The sequence below is a fragment of the Lipotes vexillifer genome, unplaced genomic scaffold (assembly GCF_000442215.2).
Source record: "Lipotes vexillifer unplaced genomic scaffold, Lipotes_vexillifer_v1.1 scaffold395, whole genome shotgun sequence".
NCBI classification, from domain to species: Eukaryota; Metazoa; Chordata; class Mammalia; order Artiodactyla; family Lipotidae; genus Lipotes; species Lipotes vexillifer.
Window position 1 is genome coordinate 5,289,772 of NW_006797390.1, and position 13,598 is coordinate 5,303,369.

Below are 13,598 nucleotides of genomic sequence, written 5' to 3' on the forward strand. Positions count from 1 at the left end.
GCTCATAACAGTAAAACCCCAAAATTGGATAACTAAGACCCAGGGGTAAAAGTCACCAGGAGAGAGATTCCCAGTTCAAGAATTTTTAAACAATTAGAACAGACCAACAATGGATTAACTTTGTAGGGTGGTGTCTGCAAGCAGTGGCTCTGTGATGAACTGTATAAGGTTCTATCATAGAGATTCCTAAATAGAATGCAAAGTTGTATAAGATGACCACCAATTTCCCTTCTAACTCCCAAATCAATTATTCTTCTATATTTACTGCTAGGAATTTCTGAGCTTTCCACCTCTTTCATGAAGTTGCAGAATATTGGAGCTGGTGTCACCTTGGGACTGTGTATGCCTTTATTTCTCAAGTATCTTGAGTCAGTGCTCAGTCTATTTTATCTATTCATATAGAATCAATAATGTATGGCCTTCCTTTTATTATTTGAAATTTCAAAGTCATATTTCATCAACTTTCTTAAATATAATTTACATAGAATAAGATACAGTCCTTTGAAGTAAACTATTCAATAAGTTTTGGAAAATGTGTACCAACACAGTTAAGATATGGAAGATTTCCACACACCCCAAAATGTTCTCTCATACCCCATCACTGGCTGAGGACACCACTGCTCTGCCTTCTGTCATTTTAGACTTTTTGGGGGCCTGTCCTAGCATTTCATTTTCCGTATCATAAAGTATAAAGTATGAACCCTTTTGCATAAATTAGCTTGGGCTCAGCAAATTGTTTTTCAGAGTCATCCAGGTTTACTGCATATTACAGTAGTTCCTTCCTTTTTATTATTCAGCAGTTTTCCATTGTGTGGATGGATCGAAGTTTGTTAATCATTCTCTTGCTGATGTGCATTTGAGTCGTTTCGAGTTGGGGCAATTGTGTATAAATCTGCTATGAATTTCCACATAAAGTTTACCATTTTCATGTCCAAGTTTACACTTTCTGTGTGAAACATGTTTTCATTTCTCACAGGTAAAGACCTCCAGGTAAAATTGCTGAGTCGAATAGTAAGTGTGTGCTTTAATTTTAGAAGAGCTACACAGTGGTTGTATCATTTTACATCCCCAGCAGCAGGGTTTGAGATTTTTAAGTTGCTCCACAGCCTCTCCACCCCTTGGCATTATCACATTTTTAAATTTTAGCCATTCTAGTAGGTATGAAGTTGTATCTCCTAGTGGTTTTAATTCGCCCTTCCTTGGCAAATATTGATGTAAAGCATCTTTTCATCTGCTAATGGACCATTTGTGTATTTTTTATGAAGGTTCTGTTCAAATCTTTCATTCGGTCAGGTTATTTACCTTATTATTGAGCTGTCAGAGTCATTTATTTCTCTTATGCTGTGGCTTGGCTTTTCACTTTCTCAACATTGTTTTTGAAGAGCAGAAGTTTTTCATTTAGATGAAGTCCAATTTAAAAGTCTTTTCTTGTATGGATCCTACTTCTGGTGTTATACCTAGAAGTCATCTCCTAAGCAAGGTCATAAGTGTTTCCTCATATGTTTTCTTTTGGAAGTTTCACAGTATTAGTTTTACATTGAGGTAGATTTTATATACGATATGAGGTATGGATCAAAGTAGCTGCAATAACAAATTACTATATATTTAGTAACTCAAAACAACACAGACTTACTCTATCACAGTTCTCTAGAAGTCCAACACAGGTCTCACTGGGCTAAGGCCAAGACGTCAGCAGACCTGCGCTCTTTTCTGGAGGAGATGAAGAATAATCTATTTCCTTGCCTTTCTAGCTTCTAGGAGCCACACCCACATTGCTTGGTTCATGGCCTACTCTCTTCATCTTCAAATCCAGTGATGTTGCATCGCTCTGTATCTTTTTTCTGTAATCACATCATCCTCTGACTCTTTTTCTGCCTCTCTCTTCCATGTTTACGGACCCTTGTAATTACATCGGGCCCACCTGGATAATCTTGGATAATCTCCCCACCTCCCCACATCTTTCATTCAGTCAGCTTATTTATCATAACACTGAAATAACCAGTAATATCAATAATATTAAGGTCCTTAACTTAATCACATATGCACTATCTCTTTTGCCATGTAAAGTAACATATTCTCAGGTTCCGGGGATTAGAACATGGACATCTTTGTGGGTGGGGGAATATTATTTGGCCTACCGCTTTTGTGGATTGTTCTGGCACCATTTGTTGAATTACCTTGGCATCTCTGAGGAAATCAGTTGTTTTTACATGTGTGAATCTATTTCTGGGCTGTATTCAGTTCCACTGATCACGTATCTGTCTCAAGCCAATACCACACCCTCTTGATTTAAAGAAGTCTTGAAATCAGCTGGTGTAAGTTTTCCAACTTTGTTGTTCTCTTTCAAAAAAACAATTTGGCTATTCTAGGACTTTTACATGTCTTATAAATTTTAGAGGCAATTCATCAGCTTCTACGAGAAGCCCTCTTTTCTTTTTAACAGGTTTATTGAAGTATAATTTGCATACCATAAAATTTATTCATTGTAAGGGTAAAATCCAGAGTTTAAGTACTTTATAGAGTTGTACAGCCAACACCACAATTCAATTTTAGAATGTTTCCATCATCCCTAAAAGATTCCTCATGTACATTTGCTATAACTCCCCTTTCCAACCCCCAACCCCAGGCAACCACCAGTCTTCTTCTGTGTTTATAGATTTGCCTTTTAGGGACATCTCAGGTAAATAGAGTCATATAACATGTGATCTTTTTTTCTGGCTTCTTTCATTTAGGATAATATTTTCAAGGTTCTTTTATTTTGTAGCATGTTTCGGTACTTTGTAACAGTTTATTGCCAAATGGTATTCATGTTTTGTTTCTGCCTTCACCAGTTGATGGACATTTGAAGGTTTCCACTTTGGGATAACTGTGAATGATACTGCTATGAGCACTCATATACAAGTCTTTCTGTGGACATATATTTTAATTTCACTTTATGTTTAACTTTTTGAGGATCTGCCAAACTATTATTCAAGGCTGCATCATTTTACATTCCCACCAACAGTGTTGAGGGTTCCATGTTTTTCCAGACTCTCACAAACCCTTGTTATTATCTGTTTTGTTTTCTTTGTTTTGTTTGGTAAAGTCATGCTGGAGGGTGTGAAGGATTATCTTGTAGTTTTAAATTGCATTTCTCTGACAACTAACGATCTTGAGCATATTTTCATTTGCTTTCTGGCTATTCATATATATTCTTTGGTAACATCTACTAAAATCTCTTGCCTGTTTTTAATTGGGTTATTTGTCTTCTTGTAATTGGTTGTAAGAGGGCTTTATATATTCTGGATATAAGTTCTTTATCAGATATATGATTTGCAAATGCTTTTCCAAGTCTGGGGCTCCTTTTACTTTTTTTTTTTTTATACAGTAGGACCTTTTTGTTTATCCACCCTATATATAATAGTTTACATCTGTTTCTTTTACTTTCTTAATGAAAGTAAAATGAAGGACAAACACTTTTAATTTTGAAGAAGTCAAATTTATCAGATTTTTAAAGTTAACTTTTGTGTATGATGTGATGTTGTTCTAGAAGAACTCATGTTTTTACATATGGACATCCAACTGTCTCAGAACCATTGTTGAAAAGATTACCCGCCCCCCCCACCCACCCACCCCAGCCACTGAATTTCCTTGGCCACTGTGTCTAAAATCAACTGACCACAAATGTACGAGTTTATTTCTGGACTCTCAGTTCTGTTCTATTGATCTATGTTTCTATCCTTATGAAAAAGATTTATTTAAAAAAAACTTACTAGAAATCTAATCTTGCAATCAGGATGGTAAGTTTTAAAATCAAGAAGATCTCCCATTTTGTTCTGTCTCAAAAAGGTTTTCCTTTGGCTATTAGGGGTTTTTGCATTTTAATATAAATTTTTAAATTACATTGTCCATTTCTGAAAAAAAAAACAGTTGAAATTTTATAGCGATTACACTGAATCTATCACTTAGGGAAGAATTGCCATTTTAATAACACTGAGTGTTACGATCCATGGTCGTGGAATGCCTATCCATTTATTTAGATCTTTAATTTCTTCCAGCAGTGTTTTGTCTTTTCAGTGTACGAGTCTTGAATGTCATTTGTTAAATTTATTCCTCAGTACTGTATTCTTTTTGGTGGTGGTGTTGTGAATGGAATTATTTTCTTAGTTTCATTTGCAGGCTGTTCATTGTTAGTACATAGAAATACAATTGATTTTAATACATAAACTTATGGAACTCGCTTATTAGTTTTAATACTGTTTTGTGTGTTTTTTTTTAACTTCTTTAGATTTTCTACCTACAACATAATGATATAATGTCATCGGCAAATACAGTTTTACTAACTCCTTTTCAATCTCAGCACCTCTTACTTTTTCTTGCCAGGTTGCACTGGTTAGAACCTCCAACGGCAAATTTTTTTTTTTTTTTTTTTTGCGGTACGTGGGCCTCTCACTGTTGTGGCCTCTCCCGTTGCGGAGCACAGGAGCCGGACGCACAGGCTCAGCGGCCATGGCCCACGGGCCCAGCCGCTCCGTGGCACGTGGGATCTTCCCGGACCGGGGCACGAACCCGCGTCCCCTGCATCGGCAGGTGGACTCTCAACCACTGCGCCACCAGGGAAGCCCCTCCAACGGCAATATTGAATGGAAGTGAGAGAGAAAACATATTTGCCTTGTTCCTGATATTAGGGTGAAAGCATTCAGTCTTTCACCATTAAGTATAAGGTTAGCACAGGTTTTTCATAGATACCCTTTATCAAGCTGAGGAAGTTCCAATTTATCCTTGCTAGTTCTGAGAACTCAAGAGCTGAGGTCATTGATTTGAGATCTTTCTTCTTTTCTAATATAGGCACTTAGTGCTATAAATTTTCCTCTAAATACTATTTTAATGGAATTCCACACATTTTGGCAAGTTGTATTACCATTTTCATTCAGTTCAAAACACTTTTAAATTTCCCTTTAGATTTCTTCTTTTACCCATGGATTGTTTAGAATCGTGTTATTTAGTTTTTAAAACATTTGGGGATTTTCCAGATATTTTCTGTTACTGATTTCTAATTTCATTGTTGTCAGAGGACATATTTTATATGACTTGGATCCTACCATCACTTGTTTTCTGGCCCATACCCTAATCTATCTTGATAAATGTACTATGTGCCCTTGAAAATAATAGTATTCTGCTGTTTGGGGATGGAGGGTTTTATAAATGTCAACTAGGTCAGGTTGGTTGATAGGGCTGTTCACGCCTTCTCCATCCTTACTTATTTTCAGTCTCCTTGTTCTGTGAATTGTTGCAAGACAGTATTGAAATATTTGAATATAATTGTGGATTTGTCTATTTCTCTCTGTAGTTAAATCAGTTTTTGCTTAATGTTTCTTGAAATTCTAATGTCAAGTGCATAATAACTTATGGCTCTTATGTCCTCTTAATTAATTGCCTTTTTTCCATTATGAAATGATCTTCTTTATTTTTTATTCTATTTTTGATATGAAATCTACTATGACTGACATTAACATAGACATTCCAGCTTTATTTTGATTTATTTTTAATGTATTTGTATATTTATAGTGGGTTTTTCCTAGGCAGCATCCTTTGAGTCATGCTTTTTTTTATCCAATGTGACAATCTCTACCTACTAATTGACATACTTAAACTTTTCACATTTAATGTGATTATTGATACAGTTAGGTTTAATTCTAACATATTGCTATTTGTTTTCTTTGCTCTTTCATTTTTTCTTCTGCCTTCTTTTGAGTTAACTGAGTATTTTTTAGGATTCCATTTTAACTCTTTTGTTAGCTTATTAGCTGTAACTCTTTGTTATTTTTTTTTAGAGTGTATAGGGTACATTTTTGACTTACACCCTAACTTCAAGTAATATTATCCTACTTCACGTACAGCATAAGAACTTTACTGCATTTCTCTCCTCCTGGACTTTCTACTATAGTTGCCATACATTTTATGCAATGCACATTCTACAGATATTATAAACTCAAAGATAAAGATAGTTGATGGATTAAACACAAATAATAACAATAATCCATCAACTATCTTTTAAAGAGATTTAAATAACAAATTAAAAAATCTTGTGTTTTTGCCAACATATTTACCATTCTGGCGCTCTTCATTCCTTTATGTAGACCCATACTTTCACCTAGTACCATTTTTCTTCTCCCAGAAGGACTTCCTTTAACATTTCTTGCAGTGTGGGTCTGCTAGTTATAACTTCTTTCAACTTTTGTTAGCTGAAAATGGTGTTATTTTTCCTTTTTTAAAAAAAAGATGTTTTGCTGACTATAGAGTTCTAGATTGAGAGTGTTTTCAGTATTTTAAAGATGTTGGTCCACTGTCTTCTCATTTGTCATATTTCCTATGGGGAAAAAAAAAAACCAAACTGCTGTCATCCTTCCCTTTGTTTCCTGTATATAATATGTGTTTTTTCTTTGGCTGCTTTTAAGATTTTCTGTTTGTCACTGGTTTTCAGTAATTTGATCATGATTTTTGCCTTATATTTTTCTTTATATTTCTTGTGCTTGGGATTTATTGAGCGTCTTGAAACTGGGACTTTATAGTTTCCCTCAAATTCAGAAAAGTCTCAGCCATTATTTCCTCAAATATTTTTTGTCCCTTCCCGTTCATCAGAGACTCCAACTCCACATATATTAGGGTGCCTGAACGATGTTCTGTACAGTTTAAAAATTATATTTTCTCTCTATGATTCATTTTGCATAGTTTCTATTATTATGGCTTTGATTTTACTAACCTTTTCTTCTGCAATGTCTAATCTGTCATTGATCCCATCCAGTGCAGTTTTCATCTTAGGCATTGTGGTTTTCATCTCTAGAAGTTCAGTTTGGGTCTTTTTTATATCATCTGTGTCTCTACTTAACATTTTTTATTTTTTCCTTTAGCATTTGGAATTATAATAACTATTATAAAATAGAATTATAGAAAATAGAATTATAATAACTATTTCAATGTGCTTATCTGATAATACTAACATCTGTGTCAGTTCTGCGTTAGTTTCTACTTTAAAATTTTTTCTCCTTATTATGACTCATACTATCCTGCTTCTTTGTATGACTGGTAATTTTTTATTGTTTGCCAGACATTTGAATTTTGTCCTGTTGGGGTCTGGATATTCTTCTATTTTTATGAATATTCTTGAGTTTTTCCAGGAGTGAATTTAAGTTACTTGGAAACAGATTGATCCTTTGGGATTTTTCTTTTAATATTTGTTCGGTATTAGAGCAGCATTTGGTCTGAGGATAACCATCTCCCACTATTAAGGTGAGACCCTTGTGAGTATTCAAACCAATGTCCTGTGAATTATTGTATATTTCCCTCTGTCTGGTGGGAACAGGCGCTGTCTCCAGTCCTATGTGAACTCCAGCTACTGTGCTGTCTAATTCTTTTGGGGGAGTCTTTCCCCAGCCTTGGGTGGCTTATACGTGCACTAATCAGAGCTCTGCTGATCACTCAAAGGGGTTGTCCTCTGCATGTCTCTGAGTTCTCCACGCATTCTCTCTCCTCTGGAATTCTGCCCTGAAAACTCTCTTTGCCTTGGTCCCCTCAGTCAGCTTCCCCTCCTCAATTCACGGTGTCTACCAGGCTCCACCTAAGTTTCTCCTCCCTGTGCCATGCCTGAAAACTCTCTTAAGACAGTAAGTGGGGCAAGTGTAGGCTTCACCTTGCCAACTTCTCATTTCTCAGGAATCACTGTTTTTTCTTGCCTGATGTCTAATATCTGGAAAAGTGTTGTTTGACTAATGTTTTCCAGTGTTTTAGTTGTTTGGATCAGGAGGGTAAATCCAGCTCCTGTTATTGCCTCTTGGCCCGAGTAGAAGTCTTGAAAATGTTGGGGAGAGAGTCTAGAGTCTTACCCTAGATCCCATTTATCTCCACTGCTAAGGTGTGGCTCTTCTGTGCTCTCTACTGAGAAAATCTAGTGCTCTCCACTCTGACTGGTCTGAACACAAACAGCCCAGTGTGAGTGTTGGAAATCATTCCGCTTACAGCTGTCTGGCAGGGCTTTTCCTGGTTTCATGGAGTTTTACCCTATACTTGTGTGGCTTAGTATTCAGCAGTAGACTTAAGGGAGGATGCATACCAATTTCTGGAGCTCTTTCTCTACATACTGTCTCTTCTTTGGTATGCTGTCTTGCAAATTCTGGCTGCCTCATCCTCCCCAAACTCTGGTCTCTGTATCCTCAACTCAGGGGCCTGTGGGCTCTGCTTGGGTTCTCCTTTCCTGCTCTGTGACCTAGAAGGTGCCTCCAAGCAGAAAGAAAAGGTGATCCTAGGGCCCATCTCATTTGTTTCCTTCCTTTCAGGGGTCACGGTCCTGGGCTGCCGGTCACCAGTATCTAAAAATTTGTTTCATCTATTTTTCCAACTTTCGCTTATGGGAGCACAAGGCCAGTACAAGTTTCTCCAACACAGTGGAAGCCAATGTCACCAGTGTAACTGTTTTCTTATGACAGAAGGCAAATCGTAATATCAAAAGTGGTTTTTCAAAATAATATGCCCCACCAATATTCTGATCACACCTCCACAGAGGGCTTGGAACTTGTTTGAGAATCACTCATCTAGTGAAATCCACAGATTCAAAGCCTTTAATTCAATACCATTTATTCAAATATTTCATGAACCTTATTATGTGGCAGGTACTGTGCTAGGTTCTGAACATACAGAGACGAATAAGGCTCCATTGCTGCATCCAAGACTTCATTATCAGAACGATTACCTAATCAGATTATTATGGTATAAGCTGGTAGAGGTCGTGATAGAGAAACATGCAAAACATTAATGAAGGGGGGATGGGGGGAGGGGAGACAGAGGTACCAAGTCCAGCTTAGGGACAGGTGGAAAGTTGTCAGGGATTTGCTTCCGGAGGTGACATTTCGCTGTCTTTAAAGACGGGAAGCAATTTGCCAGGCAAAGAGAGGACAGCTTGAGCAAAGACACGGAAACAGAAGCAGCACAAAGTGTGCCCAAGAGCCACTGACCATTCCAGCAAAAATTCCCAAAGAGGGAGAGGCAGGGGATGGGGCAAGAGAGGCCAGCAGAGGTCAGGATGTGCAGGGCCTGTCCTGCCACACTGGGGAGCCCGCCACCGAGGGCTGAGTCTTTTACATAACTCTGTACGGTGGCTGGCAGTGTGCACCCCTGCCTCAGCCCGCAGCAGGTATTATTCGATGATGATCATGAAAAGCAAATCTGAGAAACCTCAAAACTCTGAGTCAAGCCAAAATCCCTTATGTTCCCAGGTTCCAGAAAGTTATCTGACTCCTCTGCCCCTTTGCAAATTCAGCTGAGGTGTTTGGCCCTGGTGGTCAACCAACCCTGAGGTGCTGCCTCCTTGGCAGTTGACTCAAACTCTAGGCTTGTATATGAGCCTGGAGAATAGTCAGGGGGAGAGGGGAGAGGGTGGGGGGAGAGAAAGCGGGTGAGACTCAGAGAGAAGAAAGAGAGAGGGAGACTGGGAGACACAGTAGGATGGGTTTCAGGCTGAAGTGGGTCGATCAGGAAGCACTTGAACCCACGGTGGTGATTTCTGGGGTGGAGAGGATGACATGGCCCCGCCCAGCAGACTCTGCAAATCCTTGGACAACCAGGCCACAAAGCTGAGTGTCCAGCCTCACCCCTCCCCAGCAGAGGACGGCTGGGAGATGAGCAAGCTCTCTAGTCTGAACTTATGCATGTAGACCACTGGTGGGCTGGCCCCAGCAGAAGTCTATTTGCCTGAGCTTTGAGGGGCCCCCTGAGAAAGAACCCATCCTGGAGGAAAAGGGAACCCAACCTATGGGCTTGACACATAACAAAAATTGGTCCTCTGCAGGCAAGGAGTCTGAATATAAAATACAAAAGAGGAAATCCCCAGGGCACAAGTAGTTCTGGTCAGACATTCCTCTAACAAGCATCACTATAGAAAGGGACAGAGATACTCATCCTGGTTTTGAAACAGAACATAAAGCAGCACTGGCTCCTTGAGGGCTTGGGGTCCTCAGCTTTGGAAGGAAAAGAAATACCCATCAGCGGCCCAGCAGGAGGTGGAAGGCTGGTGGATGGGGGTCCTGGCAGATGCCCTGTGGTGGTCCCAGACAGTGCTCACCCACATGCATGAGGCGTGCTCTGGACTTCTAGAAATAATTTGGGGCCACTTATAGTGGGGTGAAGCTCCACCTAAGCTGGCAGAGGTCAGAACTAGGGAAACTTGGATTAGACTTCTAATGGCGTCCCACTTACGTGGGTGAGACCTGGGGAGAGCTGAGTTCCATTAGGAAAGTGCAAAGTAGGGACCAGCTAGCAAGGTAAGACCTGACCTCTCCCACAGAAGTCCAACCTGGGGACCTTTGTTCTGGAAACGTTTTCTCTTGAATCTTCCCACTTGTAGCAAGTGTCACGGGCCCTAAATGTCAGCTTTGGACAGGGTTCTTCCTAGTCTCTCCCCTCTGCCTGTGGCCATCTCAGACCCATCAAGACCCCTGATCAAACGCTACCTCTGAACACCAGGTGTGGGTACCTGGGTTTCTGAGCAAGAGAGAGGGAGAGAGCAAGTGAGGCGGCAGCCCCATTGCCCAGGTAGCTCTGAAAGACCAAGGTAAAAGACAGGAAGATGCTAAACACAGCTATTTTGTTTTCTACCCGATAATTTTCTGTAATTTCCGAATTACTTTCTGTAATTCCAAAAAGGCAAATGTTGGGACTTCCCTGGCGGTCCAGTGGTTAAGACTCCACGCTTCCACTGCAGGGGGCATGGGCTCGATCCCTGGTTGGGGAACTAATATCCCGCATACCGTGTGGTGTGGCCAAAAAATAATAATAATAATAAAATAAAAAATAAAGAAAGAAAAAGGTAAATGTTACTTTTTCTAAATTAAATGTAAGAAGTACAAATAAGCAGCACTTTTCACAATTTACACAAGTTTCTGTGCTTTCCCTATGGTCACTCCTGAACTGTTTGAAGTTCTTTATGTAATAACCAGGAGGTGTAGAAGGCATCCTGCCTGGTTGTGACAGAAGCCATTCGGCTGGGCAGGTCAAACTTGACCAATGTCTACCACGTGGTACCCCACTTGGGGACAAGGACCTGTTGTGGAAGGAGACAGACATTAGCATTTTTCCCCGCTCACCTCCACCAACTCTCAGCTCATCCAGAGAGAGTGATTGACAGCCCCAAAGGCTGCTGGACAGCTATTTGAAAGAGGGGTCTACAGAGAGGCCTCCTCCACCTGTTACTCTTTTCTCTATCACTTCACATCCATAGGGGTCCCTAAGCCCCAGGAGAAGGGTCAGGTGCAAATCTGGTAAACCAAGAAGCCCTAGCAGTTGTCAACTTAATTAGTCTTCAAGAAAAATCTATGGATATATGAGCACAGTGGAGTTACTATGGAGACAGACCCAGGAGGCGCATTTAGAACACGGCCTCATCACATCACCTGATAAAAATAAGACCCAGGCTTTTTAATAGAATGAATTACTTAAGTTTTATATTTAACAGGGGACAATACCAAGGCTATTACTGGTTTTCAGAATATTTTAGGAATCCGAGCTGCCTGCTTCTGCATATGTTAGCAGCCATCACAGTATATGCTTGGGTGGCCAGCATTTAGGAACTAGAAGGCCACGTGTCTCTCCCATCCTTGAGATGAGAGATGGTCCTTCTCACTTTGGGTTTGTCCTCCTTTAACTGGGTCAGTGATTTTCAATGTGTTTCTGAGAAAAGACTGTATTGTGCTCTGCATTGGCCCTTTGCATGTATCGTTGCTAATATATAATAACCCTATGTAGTAATGGTCTCATTTTGCAGATGAACAAACGAGGCTCAGAGAGGTTCAAAATTTTTCCAAGGTCACACAGCTAACAAGTGATGGAGTTGGGATTCAGATCCAGACGTCCCCCATTCTGAAGCCCTTTGTTTTATAAGATGCCAACCACAATCTCTGCCCGAAGAATCTAAATGAATCTAAAGAGAGTCACTATTTTTGTTGATATTTGACACGGACCTTGTCATGGTTTAATCTCTCCTCCGAAGTGGTCCCACAGTGGATGGGTTCCAAGAAGAAATCCGCAGAGATTCTGACCCCCTGCTGATGAGCACCTCTCCAATCATCCAAGGCAAGTGTTCATTTCAGACTAACTTCTTAGCATCCAACAGGCTGCCAGGCTGCCTCTTCCTTAAGTCAGAACACCAGCATCATGAACACAAGATCCCACAGTGAACGCGGATGAGGGAGTGTCTCCGCTGCTCTCGCATGCAAGAGAATGTAAATGTATGAAATCTAGCCGGAAATCCAACATGATGGTTCTTTTTTTTGACAGTTTTGCCTTTGGATTATTCAAGACCCTCCTACTTTGCAGAGAGATGCTTTCTTTTTCATTACGGGTTTTTTTTTTTTTTTTTACTAGTTTTCTAACGAAGGCCTACCTATGCCCACAGGGTGCCAGTCTTTCCTTGTTGTGGGAAGGATGGTGCTGGTGATGATAAAGCTGGGTGTGAGGTAATGCAGGTGACAGGAAGGGGAAAGGTGGTAGGGAAGCTAGGGGCCCAATGGTGAGGGCTATGCTAAGCAGAGGTTCGTATATTCCCTCCCCAACTCCCCCACATTTTAGCAGCTGAAGGTAATGACAGAAGTCCCCTGGGCTTCAAGGGATCTGGGCAAAACTGACATGCAAGGCTTGGTGGAAATCCTAACCAAGACATCAATCCAATGGACCAGGCAGAGGGGCAGAAGGCAGGTAGACTCCACAGACTGGAGGCCGGAACCCAGGCCAGGGCAGGAGCTTGGAATCAGAGGGAAGGGAGTGGGGTCTCAGGGCAGGCCCTGAGCAGTGTGCCTCATCCTAGGAGATTCCCCAGGCTGCCCACAGCCTCCAGGATGGGTGCGTGGGCGAAGCATCCTATGCTATTGAAATAATTCCGTGAGTACCCTTGGCATGTAATGAGCTCAGTAGACTCCGTGCAAATCTAACTTCTACATCAGACCATCACGCAGAGGTTAAAAGCACAGGCTTTGGACTCAGGCCGACTTTATACGTTCTGGCTTTGCCACTTACTAGCTATGGTTACTCAGCACCTAAGCTCAGTCACTTAAGCTCTCCCCACCTCAGTTTCCTCATCTGTAAAATGGGAATGAATGACATCAGTCAGATGCCAAGGGTGAGCCCAGATAGGAAAATGGCCAGTGGCCATGGCAAGGGCCAGACACAACTTCCACCCTGTTGGCTGGGTGAATTCCATGACCGGGACGGAGAGCAGAAGACCGACCCTAGCCTTGCCTCCCTCCACGATCCTCAGGACCCTTGCATACTGCACCCCCATCTCTGTCCTCTCTTGCTAAAGGGGTTCAGCCTTTCAGCATCCCCCCAGGCTCTATGGCCCTCAACCATGAGCTCTTTCCATGAATAGGGTAACACGTGTGCCCCGGTCATTGCCTGCCACCAAGACTGCCCCATCCCTGTCTTTACTCTTTGCCCTGTAAATAAGGAAGCCAGCGCTGCCAGGCCAAGAACCTCTGCCCAATTTGGGTCTTGGGTGGCCTCTGGCCTCCCTCTTCCCCGGGGCCCCTGGCCAACTCCTCCCTCCCCTCAGAGATGCTCGCTGCTCACTTCATTCC